At 49.3% G+C, this 16,032-nt stretch overlaps 1 protein-coding gene across 5 annotated transcripts in view; it reads left to right on the top strand.

Annotated features, from left to right (window-relative positions):
- Positions 1-205: 205 nt before the first annotated feature.
- ZFHX3 (zinc finger homeobox 3) overlaps positions 206-16,032 on the top strand; it is a 236,962-nt gene continuing 221,135 nt past the window's right edge. For 2 of the 5 annotated variants that reach the window (XR_011499124.1, XM_070500767.1), the window contains exon 1: positions 417-555. The gene's annotated coding sequence lies outside the window, so the exon portion shown is untranslated. Of the gene's footprint in view, positions 556-10,920; positions 11,086-16,032 lie in introns of those variants that run through there. The other 3 variants (XM_070500768.1, XM_044760749.2, XM_014858485.3) reach the window with 3 other exon arrangements.

The raw sequence follows: 16,032 nt of genomic DNA on the forward strand, positions 1-16,032 counted from the left end.
ACAGCCATTTTTTGCAGGAAACTAATTAGCAGAATAAAGATCCAAAGACTTTTTTTTCTTTTCACTCATCAGCTCCCACTTCCAGCGCGTCCCCTCCGACCGCTGCAGCCGCCGCCGCCGCCGCCGCCTCCTCCTCCTCCTCCTCCCGGCCGCAGCCGCCGCCGCCACCGCCTGCTTTGCATCCCAATTACAGCCTAGAGCCGCTGCCGCCGCCGCCGCCGCTTCTCCTCCGTGGCCCCTGCCCGCTCCGGGGGCTGTAAACTCCCCGCCAACCATGCTGCTCGGCGGCAGCGGCGGCGGCGGCTCCGGCTCCCCGGCTGCGGCCGCCTCCCGCCCCGGGCTCCGCCGAGCGCGCTCCAGCTCCGCCGCCGCCGCCGCCGCCGCCGCCAGCAGCGCGTCCTCCGCCGCCGCCGACCCCCGCCAGCCGCCGCTGCTGCCTTGATGGGCTCCGCGGCCCGAGCGCCTCTTTTCGGGATTAAAAGCGCCGCCAGCTCCCGCCGCCGCCGCCGCCGCCAGCAGCGCCGCTGCAGCCGCCGCCGCCGGAGAAGCAACCGCGTAAGTGGCAACTTTTCCCTCTTTTTTTTTTCCCGCCGCCGCCGCCGCCGCCGCCTGCTCCTCCTCCTCCTCCCGCCGCCACCGCCCGGACGCGGGGCTCCTCGGGGCGCCCGGGCTGCTTTGCATGGGGCTCGTCCTGCCCCCTCCCGGCTCCCGCGCCCGGCCGCCGCCGCCCGCGCTCCCCGCACCCGCGCCCTGCTCGCTCGCTGCGTCCCGCTCGCCTTCCCCCTGCGCCAAACTTTCTCTTTCTCTTCTTCTTCCTCCTCCTCCCGCCGCCGCCGCCGCCGCCGCCGCCGAGCCCGGGCCGCCCCCTCCTCCCCGGCCCCCGCGCCGCCGCCGCCGGCCGCCACCGACCCCCGGGAGGGTGGAGGCGCCCGGGGCAAGGCCCGCGCGGCGAGTTTGGAGGCGCCGCTGGGCAGGGCCGGCCCGGGCGCGGGCCGCGGGCGGGAGGGCGGCCGGGGTCCAGGCGCCGAGACAAAGGCGGCGGCCGGCGGGGGGGTCCGCGGTGCCGAGCGCCCCCGCCCCCGCCGCCCGCGGCCCCCAACTTTGCCCCACCCCGAGAGGCGCCGGGGCCCGGGGCTGAACCGCCGCGCGGGGCGCGCACCCGGCCCGGAGCAGTCGCCGCGGCAGCCGTTGCTGCCGCCGCCGCTACCGCTGGCCGGCCGGCCGGGCGCCTTCTGCGCCAGGGCTCGCCTTGCCGGGGACGCGGCCGCCGGGCCGGAGCCCCGGGGTCCGAGATGGGGAGAGGGGGCGAGGCGGTCGCGGGACCCTCTACCTGCGCGCCCTCCGCCCTGCCACACTGGCAGCGCCGCGAGCGCCCAGAGGGGGCTCTGCCCTGGACACTAGGGGCTCCCGGGGGCTCGGGGCTCGGGGCTGTGCCGGCGGCCAGGACTAGACCTAGCCTGGCTGGCCTCTCCTTGGCCAGCTGAGTTGAGAGACGTCGGAGGATTCCTTTTTTTTCTTTCTTTTTTTCTTTTTTTTTTCTTTTGCTCACGCGAATCTGGGATTGTTTACGTTCCGTTCCCCGCTCTCACTCCTCGTCCTGCTTCACTCCTCTTTTCCGTGTATTTTCTCCATTAGATGCAAAAACCGTGTTCCTGAATTTTACGTTATGCATTTTCATGTACATCTTTTTGCATACCTATTGGAGAGTAGATCTAAGTGTATTTTATGCAGTGTTCTATTTAAATCACATATAGACTCTATTCGTAGGCTTCTTGTGGAGCTACTAAATTAAAAAATGCGTTTTACTTTGCAAATTAGTCTGTTGCTCATAATCTGACTTTTTCAGAATGTTGTGCAATTCCTTCGACTGTGGCCAATTCTTGGATTACAAGTGCTTTCAAAAATCACCCACTCTTAACTTTTCCTCCTTGTTGCTTTGAAGTAGGGTAAATATGACAATTTTTATTGGTCTCAATTATTGAAACTTGATCTGAGGACTATATGGAAGGAGGAGGCTGATTGCCTTTTTCTGGCCTCCAGTTCTAGTGACTTTTAAAAAAGGGGGTTTGTTAAGTACCTTTGAAGAATATGACGTACGGTGATCGCTTGGCTGTAATGCAAATTACAGAGCATATATTCACTTTGGAATTAAAAAAGACTCGAGCCCTTTCAGTGGGGACACTTGAGGATTTATTATGTTTTTTAAAAAATTACTTTTTTCTCCCTACTTTGGGAGAATGGCTAGTTACAGATCAACTTATTTAGAGGTCTTCGGAAAGAGGCTTGGGAAATGGGAGAGGGGAGAAGATTGATTACAATCTGCATAATCAATAGGGCAGCGTGCTGCAATCGTGTACCTACATTTACTGTAAATTTCTACAATATTTGTAGCGTGGGTGCTCCAGTGCCTTGCTCGGCTTCTTAGAGCGGATTTAGAGGCAGTACAAGCAGAATTTACTACCGAGTCCTCCGGAACAATATAGGGGAAGTCCACTTGATAGTGACTCATTTTAAAACTCTTTCATTTTACTGTACATTTTTTTTTGTGAATCTGTTTACGTGTGGGGGTTTCAGATACTGAACCCCAAAAGCGTAGGTATCTCTATAGGTTGCGGGGAGTGGAAAGTGTTGGGGGGGGTTAGGGGATGGGAATTCACTTATTGAATTACCACTTCGGGGGCCCTCTTCTCATCTTATAATGTTAGATATGTTTAACTGGTGCAAGTAATTTAGAGATACGAATACAAGCGAGAGAATACACCAGAGATTGAAGCAGTGTCAAAAGTAAGGATTGCTGTGTGTGTGGATGAGAGAGAGAGAGAGATAACACAGACACTTATCTTATAGTCAGGCTTGAAAGCTTGGTGGTAGGTGAATCCATATTTGGAGATGATTTTGAAATAGTCTAGCAAATGGTGCACGAACAGGATTTTGTAAAAAGTGTACACGGAGTCAGTTTTGAAAGGAGTGTGGTTTGGGGAGATGAGGTGTGGGCAGGAAAACCCACTCCAGGCCAGCAGCCTTCCTCTGTCTGTGTCTCCTCCCTTCCCCCTCCTCTAGTTTTAGTTTTTAATTACTTAATGCTGAAATGCACAGGGCTTATATAAATATTTGCAAATGCTCTTTCCTATTGATTTCTCTGAATAAACTGCCCTGCTCAGGTCCAAAAAGGAGGCCATTCAGATCTGTGGACTTTTTAAACATATAGTCTCTGGAGGAGTGTTTCTCTGTGCATACATGTGTTTATGGGTAGAGTTGTAGACATGAAGATTTTGGGGGACTGCGAGGAGAGTTCAGGCTCTCCGTAGTGTGAGCTGAGAAGGCTGAGCTGGAGCTGGCCCCACGGCCTGGCAGTCCTCTGTGTGTGTGTGTGTGTGTGTGTGTGTGTGTGTGTGTCTGTGTCTGTGTCTGTCTGTGCGCGCACATACGTACTGTGTGGGTATCCACACTGGGGCAGTCAGAATGCATATGCACTTACCCTGCCCCCTCCACCTCCCCCCATTAAATACGGAGCAATTTTCCAGGACTCGGTGACTGCCTTCTCCTCAGGGTCACATTGAGTTCGAGTCTGATCCAAGGTGCAGAAATCCAGCAATGGAGAAATAAAAGAATATACAGAATGAGGTCAGGTCAGCTGCTCAGAGGCCAAAACCCCTACAGCTACTTTGATTTTATTTTTTTGTGTATATTTTAGGCTCCTCCTGCCATGTTACAAATTGTGCCTCCTCCTCTCAGGTGTTTGCTGTGGAGCTTAAAGGCACCGGAGCCTCTGCTTGTGTGGATGGCTGCTCCCAGCAAGAACAGAAAACCCACAATACCGAATCCAAAACAAAACGAGGGAGGAGGGGGAGGAAAAAACCTCTATTGAGTTCAGGCAAATAAGGTTGGGTCTCCAGATCGGATTACAAAGCAGCTTTGAATATGCAAGACAGCACACAGGACCAGTTATTCCAGTTACAACAAACTATTAAAAAAAGAGAGAGAGAAAAGAAAAGGCATGTTTAGGTCGTAATTTGTTAGTACAAGGAAAAGAATCCCACATAAAGCTGCCTTTTCTTCCCCCCCTCCCTTTGCTGGCTTCACATAGAATTCACTCACCCTTTCCGATTTGTCTACTTACTGTATAGGTTCTTTTATTAAAATCTTTTGGGTTTAGGAAGATCGCTGCAAGCAACACATTTTCTGTTTTTTTTTTCCCCTCTATCTTAGAGGAGAGTTGGCAGGGGTTCTGTGGTTTGCAGTTACACAATATGTTATCATGTTTTTAATCACTAAATCATTGCAGTGGTTATAGATTTACAGTCTTGGGGTATTACAGAGAAGAGCAACGGCGGCTATATATATGCTTTTAAATTACACCAGTGTAAACTGAGTGCAGCAGCTGTGAATATGGTCACAGACTTCAACCCCCTCCCCCCCAGGATCTTAGTTCCTTTACCCTCTGTGATTTTTTCCCAAATTGTTCAGTTTGCTTAAAATTCCTTATCTCTTCACCACCCACCTCCAAAAACATTAATTTTTCTTTCAGACCTCTAACCTCCGATAAGCTAGAATTCAAACTCTTGAAATATAACTCTGGATCAGAGAGTATAATAAAAAACAAAAAAGTAGATTTCCTAAGAAATCCTCTTGGTTTCTGTGCCGACCTCCTGTATAGGGATGGAGGGCCGATTGCAGATCAGAAGGTGGGGGTGGGCAGGGAACTGGAAGGCAGGCTTGTGGCCCTTGCCTGCCTGGAACCTCCAGTGTCCTGTCACCACGAGCCCACTTTCAGCTTCTGTTTTTCGTATTATTATGTAACAGAATCCTTGGCAGCATTAAAAATTCAGTATTACAAGCTGATTGTAATGCTGCCTCATTAGACAGCACTGTCTGGCCTTGTATTAAGTGAAATACAGAGCACGGCTTTTAGATTATAAACACCAATAAATATTAAGGATCAGCAGAGGGGGGGAAATAGCTGGATTTTTGGCCCCTTCTGGTTTTATATTCCCTTCCATCTTCTTGCCTTCATCCCCCTACCCCCGCCATGGTAACTGTCATCTGTGTTCTTGGGATGCTGATATGTCGACCCTGGTGACATTTTAGGAGGGCTTTTTATAGAGTTATCTTGTGTACACAAAAGGTTTGGAAGTTTGTTTTGTTTTGATCTGCAATAAACAGGTCCTTCACTTTGCTGATGTCATTTCCGTTCATATTTGAGTTGTTTATTGTGCTTCTTCGCAGGGCCCTCTCATCCCTACCCCCACCTGGCTTTTCAGCCAGAGCCTGTGGCTGCCTGGGGAAGGGGGGACGCGTTCCTAAGCTGCCAGGTCTGGGTTCAAAGGCTGAGGGTTGCGTGTCACTGCCTCGTCCTAGCGTTCGCCCGCTGGGGAAGATGTTTCCAGCTTCGAATCTGGTTAAACGCTTCGACATCCACTTGCCCTAGTATTTTCATGGCATGCAATGATTCATCTCAGCTTCCTTTCTTTGTAACCACCCCCCCCACCACATACACCTTGTCTGTGTCTTTAATACATCCTTATTGTCCACTTTCCATGCACCTCCCCCGCAAATAAAAAACCGACCTTGTAATGATGACTTTGATTCAGTCGCAAATATGAAGCTGGCATTAGCGACTTCATGCTGTGAAAAAAAAAAAAGTGTCCAGGCGTTGCCCCACAGCCCCCCACCATCACTTCTATCCCTATTCAGTTTTTTTTCCTCTCTCGTTTATTTTTCTGCTCTCTGCCTTTTTGTAGACATAAAGGCCGTTCTGGTGTTACTAAAAATGACTACAGTGTCCTGTGGCTCTTATTTCCATGTGTTCTGCAATTGGAATCCCCCTTTCTCCAAAAATAAGTAGAATGGGGAAAGGAAGGAGGAAAAACTGACTGTGTAGGCCTCCAAGGCTTTCCTCTAATAAGTTGATGGGTTTTAGGTTAAAAAAAAATATTATTGTTTTGTTCTTTTAGGTTTAGAAATAATAGGGAGAGAGGGAAAAGCAGTCATTAGGAAGTTCACTGAGCTGCTTTCCAACTAAGACGGGTGAAAAATGAACCTGCATTGACACTTGGCTCCATGTGAAAGCCCCAGTAACCTCTCCCCCCTTGCGTGGCCCTGGCCTTTTGTTCCTGGAGAACGGAGCTAAGGTGCTTTTTCTCCCAGACCAAAGGCAGCAGGCAAGGAGTCCTCTTGTGTGCGCATCGCCTTTAGATGGCCTTCTCATGGTTATTGTCAATGCAGACTCCCCCAAACAATTGCTCCAGGGAGACACAAAAGCAAAAACATTTGTCCTATTTTTTTAACCTCTTTGTTTTAGATTTTTTTTTCATCCATTCTTTAAATTTCACAGTTTCTATTTGTCTGCAGAGAGACAAACGGAACAGCATGAAGCGCATTTTACCGTAGGCCTCACTGGCAATTGGAACAGCCTCAATAGAAATCCAGATTCTAAAACACTGGCTGACTTGGAGGAGATGTGAAATTTCAGCTCGGCGCTCTTAAGTCAGATTAGCACAGATTTTGAACAAAAATGCACTAACATGAAAAGATAAGAAAATGGGATTCTAGAATCATTTTGGGGAAGTGTGAAAAGCGTCATCTTTTGTTTCTCTCTTGGTGTCCTGCCCCAAGAAGTGGTCGCTGGATAGAAAAGAATTGCAAACCCAAATGAAATTCTTAAAAAAAAAAAAAAAGATCCCAGTTATTGTGCTCCTGGTGTATCATTTAAGTGATTGTCTAATGCATGTGTAGGGGAACTGTTGGGACCCACTGTGGAATTGATGCTGTGTTCGGAATTTTTTAAAAACTACCATTTATATATAGAGGCCGTCCTCCCTACCCCACTTTTTTCCTCTCCTGTTTTCTTTTTCCTTTCTTTTCCCTCCAACCCGCTTCCGCTCCAGGAATTCAGTGGTTTGCGTCAGGCTGAGTGCAAAGGGATATGTCAGACAGTGGGGATGGCCCATGAACAAAATTGGAGTCCCCCTCTTTTCCTGGCCCCAGACAAAGCACCTCCCTCCTCTAATGTATGGACCCTGAGTGCCATGCTGTCCTTAAGCATCTGTCTGCCTTTTCATTAGAATTCTCAATTTCAAGGTTTAGAAACACAAATGTAAGAATCCCCTTGGGTATAAAAGTCTTGCATGGCAAATTCTCTTTGCCCTTTCAGAAATATTTTTGTTTACAAAGAAAAAAAAAAGAGCAAGCTTTTGACCTAACATTTTAAAGCTGTTTTAAGGCAAGTTCTTTATTTTTGCTTTCTTAAAACTTGGGCTTTGTAACTTAAAATTAATTTGGAAGAGCTCTTCCCAATCGCAGTTTTTTAAAAAAAAATGTTTACTCATTTGTGTCTTTCTTAGGTGTGTCATTGACAGATTTAGGACCTGAGCTGGGAGGGTGGGTAAGTAAACTAGATAACGTTCCACCTACGATTTAGGGGTAAAAATTAATCGATGGAATTAGCATTGTAGCAGTAGTTGGGGGCCTTGAGGTTTGAGTCAGAGAAATGTGAATCGAAACATCTGTGCGTAGGCCTTGCCACACCAGCCTCCAGTGGTTGTGAAGGTGAGTGTGGGATGTTCTGTGGAAAGCCTGCATTCTGTACCATACCCAGGAGGGCCTGGCCACCCAGCGGGTCTCGGGCCCCTAAATATAACTGCCTAGAAATATAATGGGGTGAATTCAGGGCATGGAGTGTCCTTTAGCTCCCAGTGTTTCCTTGTTTATTTCAGGGACTTTTATCTTCCCCCTTCTCCTGGCTTTTTCTTTGTGAAAGCCTCAGAATTGTTTAAGCACTAGTTTTAAAGTCAATGTGTATGTATAATTTAATAAAAATAGAAGGATCTGGAAGAATACACAAATCCGCCTAAACCCAGTTGTGCTGTGAAAATAGAGCCCGGGTTTAGCTAGAAGTCAGAATGCTGACATTCACTGTGTCTTAGCTCAGAGATCATATTTACCTTTACTGAAAGGATACAGCATTGGAGACTGAGTGTGTATGTGGAGAGAACCAGTTTGGCTCGGTGGGGATCATTGTAATTTACCAGCCAGCTAAGCGTCACGGGGCTGGCCTCTGGCTTGGAGAGTGGGTAAGGGGAGGTGTCGGGAAGGGGTTAGCATTCTCTGATTTATTTTTAAATATTTATCCTTTTGGCTGTAGCCAATTACGCTTTCCAGATGAGATGAGACTAGTTATGGAGGGCTGGAAGGGAAGAATTGCCTTTCCTGAGAGTAGGTTTATTTGTCAACAGTGTTCAGGTCAGAGCGATGAGAGAGCTGGCTGTCACTGCTGGGTAGGCCGAGGGTTTAAGATCAGGCAGCCGCCCTCAGAAGAGCCAGGGCCTTTCGGAGCCCCAGGACAGAATTTGCAACGTGTATTTCAGAGAAGCCGTTGATTTCATATGTCAGTGCAAAAGTCGCAGATTCCCTCTGAAGAGGTATTGTTTTTGTTAAGGATGAAAGTAAGTTTTGGTAGAGGTAACAGCTTTTGTGTAATCCTTTCTACTCATAATGATACCGAGGCCATAGACTACCTGCCTGTGGATTACCTGTTAAATTTTTGCCTGTAATAAAGGCAGGCTTGACCAGGCCTCACCATGTATGTAGCTGGTGCCCGATTAAGATAAAGGAAAGGGAGCCAAGGGGCCTCCCAGTTCTACTTGTCAGGCCTCTGAGGTGCAGGAGGCGGATTGCAGTGTCTGCTGCCTGGGACACTGGCGGTGTCAGGACAGATCCCCTCAGGGCCTTCTGCCCAGCACCTCCGCATCCTTCCAGATTACTTTATAGCTGGTTCTTTGGGCTTTCTAGCTTTTATTTTATTGAAGATATTTATCTGTCAGCCCACCAGGTTCATGATGTCACCAGATGATGAGGTTGTCTTCTGTTAATAAAAGTTAAGACAAAGCAGCAAAATTAGATTTTCTGGGAGTATAAACATTTTCTTATTGCCTTTAATTTATCTGATGTGCCATGGGTTGCTTCCAGGTAAGACAAGGGAGCCTGGAGTCTTCATTTTCCTGAAAACATTCTCAGAGACATCTCTGTGTCGTGTGTGCCACGTTACTTGCGTTCTCGCCAGCATCATCATCTTCATGTATTATTCATAGTCACTTTTTCAATTAAATTATTAATTGGTTTTCTTTAAGGTGTTCTCAACTCATGGGGCTAATATAAATAATAGTGTGTTTTGAAAACACCACCTGTTCTTGGGCCTGAAGTCAGGCGGCCTGGAAACAGCTCTGCACTGATCCCGCGCTGGTTTACAAAATCATCTTCCACTTTCCTTTCTCGCTCTCCGCCCCCCCTCCCCTCACTTTCTCATGTGTGACAGAATTTGGCTTGTGGTCTCCTTTGTCCCTAATCGGACATGATTCCCTAGAGACAGTCTTTCCTCCCAGGGTCCTAGATGAAAAAAAGTCTTTTGGAGTCTCTTGTCTGGACAAAAATGTAAGAGAGGGATTGCCTGTCCCCAACAGGTTAGATATTTACGTTAATTTGAAACCAAAATTATATTGTGCACGACGCCTTACACGAGCGGACACGATAGTTTTCATCAGCCAAGCATCTCCTCTCCTGCATCAGCGTGTGCTTAATGCTAATAGGATTCCATACGTACAGCTCTTCGCCTCGTGAGCTTATTACATTTCTAACACTTGCATGGTTGGTTATTGTGCAGTCGGAAGGGACTCTCAAGGCTGTGGGGCCAGCCTGGATGGGCGGCTTTCAGAAAGGGTGAACGCAGGTGCCTTTCTGTGTTGAGAGAAGAGGGAGTCAATTCAGACTGAGCAAGGGATTCTGGCAGGGAGGAGAGGGGACTTCCGGTGAGATTTCTGTGGAGCTGCCTTTGCACATCAGAATGGAAAAGGTGAACCTGGGGAGATGTAACAGTGCCCAGCAATTGCTTTGACCAACTGGGGTGGCTGCATTAATTTGACTCCAGTGGTAGAATCTCCCTATGAAGGGAACCATCTTTGCCTTATCTGAAATGATGTAGCTTTTTAAGGCGACTCTTGCTAAAGAGACTGTAAGCTTCATTGCAAACTGTGACTTCTCTTTCTTTCTCTGCCATGAAAAACTCTATCCTTAAACTGTCAATGAAGAGCAGAGGATGTTTTTATAAGTTTCTGCAGCTGAAAAACAGAAGTGCTCTGTAAAGCAGTTAATAGGATGGGTGTGTGTTTCAAATAAATTCCTGTCCACATTGGCTAACGTCCCCATGCTGGAGTGGCCTGGCTGTGACGTGGATGGGGCCCAGAGACCATGGCTCCGGTTCGGAGGTCCCAGGCTCCTTTTTGTGGCCCAGGGCGCGTCCCTTTCTTCTCGCCCGGTTCTAGGCCGGCCCCTGACTTTTGATGAGTGAGGGGTCAGCGCGTGGGGAGGACTGGGCTTTGTTCCCGCCTGGCTGGTTCAGGCCGAGTCACCCAGGGCTCTCGTCCTCGGGCGCGCGGCCCTGCCTGCCTGGAGGCCCGTGCCCAGAGCGCGGCCGAGCGCTCGGGCCTCGCGCGCCCGTGTGTGTCCCCGTGTCCCGCGGGCGCGGCCGCCGCCGAGTACCCGGCCTGCGCCCGGCAGGACTGTAGATGTCAGGCTTTGCCCGGGGAGCCGAGCGGCAGCGGGGCTGTGAGTTTCAAATTAACCTTCCGCTTTGTTGCTGTGTAATGTGGATCCCCGAAGGCCCCCCGCCCCGCCCGCCCCCCTTCCCCGGGCGGTGCGCGCTGCAAACTGCGAGTTGAGCTTCATTTACATAAAGCGATTCCGGGCGGGCGGGCGGCCGAGCCCGCGGCAGGCAGGCCGGGGACGGGGACTCGAGCGCCGCGCCCCATGGGTGAATCCCGCCGCGTGTCCGGGGACCCTCCCTCCTGGGGAGGGGCAACCAGCAGCCCCGGCCACCACCATGAGCCCCCCTCCCGTGCCTGCGCCCCCCCTGCACCTAGCCAGAGCCACCTCGGAGCCCCGGGGCCAGCGGGAGGTGGGGAGAATGCCGCCTGGGGTGGGTGAGTTCAGGGCTCGCGTGCTGCTGGAATTTCCCCTGGTCGCGCGCGCTGCGGACCCCGGACCTGCCAGTGCCTCCTCCCTGCGGAGGTGTGCGGAGCCTTTGTGTGCCAGGTGAGTGGATCCTCCCTCCCCCGGCCGCCGGCCCGCCCGTTTCGCGCAGCCGGCCTAGAGCTGCAGGCAGGTGCTGCGAGTCTTGGCTGAACTTCCCATTCTCTTGGGGCGTGTGGGGGAAGGGCAGGCAGGATGCACTTGAACTACTAGACTCCAATGGGAACCTACCTGGGGTGAGAGCGTCTGAATTCTGCTGGGCACAAAGTAAAGCCCGTCCTCCTCCTCTCCCTTCCATCTTTCTACTCCTCCCTCCTTCTTTCCTTCTTTTGCTTTTGGATTAGTTCCTGCCTTCTGAATACTTGCAGTGCTGGTGTCATTTAGAAGTTTGGGTTCCTCCACCTAAAAATGCACCCTTTTCAGCCCAAGAGAAGTCACTGGTCAGTTGGAAACAATGTGAAGAATGCGCTTGTTGTGGAGTAATTAAGGGGAGAATCAGGTTTGGAGCTGAAGGCACCTTTGGAGATGGGCTTGGCCATCCTCTAATTTTAGTTTGTTCTCAGTCTGGGAAACCCGGAGCAGCATTCATTTGTGTGTGTGTGTGTGTCGGGGGGGTGCTGGTGGTGGAGAGGGACAGCTGTTAAAAGAAGAGGAGGAAAGCCCAAGTTAGGTCAAGAGCAGAAAAAAAAAAACAAAAGTAAGTATTGTAGGCTTAGAGGGAAAAGAACTTTCTGGAAAACGGTCCTTTCTGCTTTGGACATACCTTTGTTATAATGATGGGAAAATGCCTTGAGGGTAAAGACCACAGCTCATGCCTGGTATAGTCTGAGAGTGCCTTGCTTGGTATACGAACTGGTTTCAATGAAACCAGGGAGCAGGTGGATCCAGGCCGGTCATGCCTTCCCCTACCATCTATTTGTGTCATTTATCCAGCCTTGAAGACTCTAAAAGCCACGGACAGATAACCTCGGAGAGGACACATGGCCCTTCTTGGGCACAGGGAGAGGCCTCTCCCTCAGGCTGGGGCCTGCTTGGTGGAATGTATTAAGGCGAAACAAGGAAAACAACCCTAAGCTTTGAAGGTGGATAGTGGGAAAGTTGCACGTCATCTCGTTTCATCCCATGCTTTGAGATCCTTGGAGACAAGTCACTAAATAAATAGGGTATAATTTAAAGCCCACGCCAGCCGGGAACTTCGTTTCTTTGCCATCAAGCAGCAGGTGCGAGCTTGTAGAGTTGGCCCCTCGAGTCCCCTCATTCCTAAATTCAGGAGGTGTCAAACCTTCATGTTCTTTTAATGGCTGTGGTTTCTGGATAGGTTTCAAGGGGAAACCCTAAAAATCACGAGTTCTAGTAGGCTGGGCTGGAGAGGGAAGCCCGAGTGCTGGGGCAGAGAGAGAGACTGCGTCTGAGAGGAAAACATACACCTTCCAAGGTAACCTGATCGAGAAAGGCCGAGCGAGGCCAGGAGCGTGGGCCTGTTCCTTGTTATCAGAGCAGCCACTGGCGGCCTGAGATTCTGAATCCTTCTTGTTACCCAACCCAAACACGAAAAGCAATTAGGGAAAGAGGTGGGGTGTGAGGGAAGTGAGGAGACCGCGATTCTAAATAATTTAAGGGTTTCAAGAATGGGGTCATTGGAGAGAGGTACATACCTGGATGTTTGCACACCTGTATTTGTGTTCATTCAATTTTGCAGAGACCCCGAAGGCCCCCTTTCAGATGGTGTGTAGCTGTGAAGGCCAAGAGAAACTTTCCCTCTCTCCCTTCCTTAAATTACAGGACTAAGGAGATTGTCTGCATTTAGTTCCCGGCATGTTCTCAGAGAGCCTGTAAGTGCCTCTCAGAATGGGCTAGGGTCACACTTTGCTCTTTTATTTAATTACACGAGTGTTATTTAACAACACGGGGCAGATGCAGAAGCAAGCACTTTTGCACTTTAAAAACAGTCCTTTTGGAGTCACAAGGAATGAAGTGACTTGGAGACCTTCTGTCTTTATGACATGGGTCATCTCCTTTCCCAACTCTTTTGAAATGGCTGCATTTTCTATGGGATAGATAGAGCTGCTGTTTTCCAGTTCTCCTGAAAACAGTTTTGATTGACAGGGAACTATTGAGAAACACTTGCTAACTCTTCCAAAATAAAAAATCCGAGCTGTTTCTCCAACCACCTGAAACTTTAATTTTGGTTTCTTCCCTTCCATCTTTTATTTGCACAAATGAATACTCGGGGAGGGTGGAAAGGACCCAAATAAAACAGTACTCTCAGCGGGCCTCTGTTTGGCTCGGCCCAACAGGACAGTGAAGTGCCTTCCTTCTTGCTGCTTTGGGGCTGGATTTAACTGCCGTTTCAACTCACTGCCAGTTGGACTGCCTGGTGGTGAGGAGCTCAAATAAGTGAGATTTCAGTTTTCATCATTGTGATTTTAAATGATGATTACTAGACACTCCCAGGACAGGCCTGGCTCACCTTGGGTGACCCAAAAGTTGTTAGTTCATTAGAATAAATCTGTGATTGCAGACTACTAGCAAAGTGTTATCTGGGGCTGGTGATGATTTAGCTTACAGTTCTGGTCACAAGTGGTGTCCAGGGAGCATGTCCTTATTGTCACCATGTGCTATTGTTCCTTTTGGATGTGGGGTCTTTTTTTTTTTTTTTTTCTTTTTTTTTGCTTCCGGAGTGTTAATGTGAGAGCTTAGAAATACTCGAGGGCTCAAACAGACCCTTACCTAAGAAATCATTTTTATTGCAACAGTCTCCTGTTAAAAAGTAAATATTGAAGTGTCTAAGCAACATTTTATAAAAGTATAGAGAATTGCTCGAATTACTTGAAGGGAAAGAAAGCCAGTTGTCTTCACACCCACTATTTGGAGTAGCTATCTTGCTTCTTAATGTGAAGGGGTTAGCCTGGTCTTACAGTACAGACAGTGGAGGTTCTGGCCTGAAGAAACTTGCAGCGTCCATCTCACACTTGCCAGTATTACAGGGATAATGCACCTGACGCTGAACATTAGTAACCTCAAGAAGTACAGTATGTGCTGTGGTTTATACTTGGATTTTGTTACGAAAACGGTTGCTTGCTCTTCGCCTGGCCTATTTCTGTAGTGCTTGGGCCTGTTGGCCTACTCTGGTTCCCAAGGCTGGTGTAATTAACCAGGATGGGGGCGTTACCTAAAAACACGACAGGAAGGCAGATTCCATTACAGTGAACTTCAGAAGGGTATCCAGATGCACGCATGTGAGGGTTTGGTTGTAATGGTAATTGTTAGAAATCAGCACAGTTCAGAACCACCATCCTACCCCTCGGTTAGAATCTGCCTTGCCGGCCGGGAAATGGGAACCCAGTTTTAATAGAAGCCAGGCAGGAGAGTTCCTTGGCAGGAGCTAATCTCAATCAAATATTAAGGGGTGCCTCGTTCTATCCAAAGCGCGGTGTCCTGAGTCTTTAGGCAGCTCAGATTGAGAAACAAACACACAGAAGCTAAGATTGAGTCAAACTGCCCCGAGGGAGAGACCCGGGTAAAAAAATCTTGGCTCATTGGCAAGCCACTCTCAAAATCCAGATTAAGGAAAAAAACTACAAAATCAACAACTGTCAGATTTCTTTTCTGTATGATTTAAAGTTGGCTGCCAGACTGTTCTCTTTGAGCATGTGCAAAGAAGTGACAATCAGATGTTAGAAGGCCTTTTCCCGCGCTAATATGGTAAATGACTCCTGTGTGGACAGGGACTGGGCAGTCACAGCAGCATTGTGCTGAAGCTTCAGAAGCAGTGAGACAGCTTGGATGTTTTTTTCTGGTTTTCAGTCTTTGGGGCAGGGAACGGGATGGGGAGGACAAGGCAGTGAGTGATCTAGCAGTGACAGGTATGTTTCTAGAGAGTTCTTTGCCTAAGGAAGGTGGCTTGACTCCTTATTTGTCACTTTTAAAGGTGTTTTTTCCCTTAGATGTCGCTGCCCTTCTCTCACCCTTAATTCCTGGGGTTTCTTGCTTTTGCAGGCATGAGGGCATGCATAAAAAGGGGTTAGGGACATAGAAAGTTTGCTAGGTGGCAAATTTGGCTCCATTTCAGAGTAAGACTTCGGTTTTGTTGGTTTTAACCCCAGACGGGGCCTCTTAGCAAAATGCCTGAGCTTAATCTGCTTTTTTGGGTGAGCCCTTCTCTCTTCCCACGGGAGGGTCACCATGCAGTCTTGTCAACATGAGGATTAATGCATGGGGGTTTTGATGTCCACCCCTCCAGAGGGGCCCTAGCTGGCCTCCTGTGTCCTGGGGGGTGGGGGGTCTTAGGTGATTCGGCTGCTCATTCTTTGAATTTTGCTGTTAACGCATGTGCCGCCTCCAAGATTTTTCCATTCTCTTCCCTCCCTGAAGTCATCCTAAGGTTTCTATGGAAGGGAGGAGTGGGGAGGGCAAAACACATGCTTCCTTCCCACCCCCACCCCTTCTGGCTGCTGCGGGTTTGGGACTGAAGCCATGGAACCTCCTTGCAGGCTGCTCCTTGTGAGGATGGGGGAGCACCGGGATCCCCCTCCCCTTGTATTCTGCTAATCACATAATGGCCTTAAAGGCTTTCTTAAATGATTATCTTGTTTTTAATTTTAAGTGGGTCTTTTGGGGCAACAGGCGGGAGTTTATGGAGTATCCTCGGTCATCTGTAGGGGACTCTAAACTGGGAAAACTGGCCCCATTGGACTCTGTGAAAAGACGGTGGAATTTTCATCTGCTACCGATTTCACGCACTGTCCTGAAAGTGATTTCAGCCGCAAACCTTTGATCTGGGAGTGAGACTTCTCCCGCCTCCTAGGCTTCTGGAGGCAGGAGGTGGTGACTGCTCAGACCTCCTACTCTTTGTGCGTGAGTTTGTGTGTGTGTGTGTGTGTGTGTGTGTTGCAGGGGTGTTTGCTAAAGAGAAGGGCTGAACGATTAGGGCAGATTGGGGGATTAAGCGTGGTGGGGGCTTGTAGACTGGAGGGGCCATGTGTAGACTTCATTAGGTAATAAGGACTC

Source organism: Equus asinus, chromosome 28 (assembly GCF_041296235.1).
Source record: "Equus asinus isolate D_3611 breed Donkey chromosome 28, EquAss-T2T_v2, whole genome shotgun sequence".
NCBI classification, from domain to species: domain Eukaryota; kingdom Metazoa; phylum Chordata; class Mammalia; order Perissodactyla; family Equidae; genus Equus; species Equus asinus.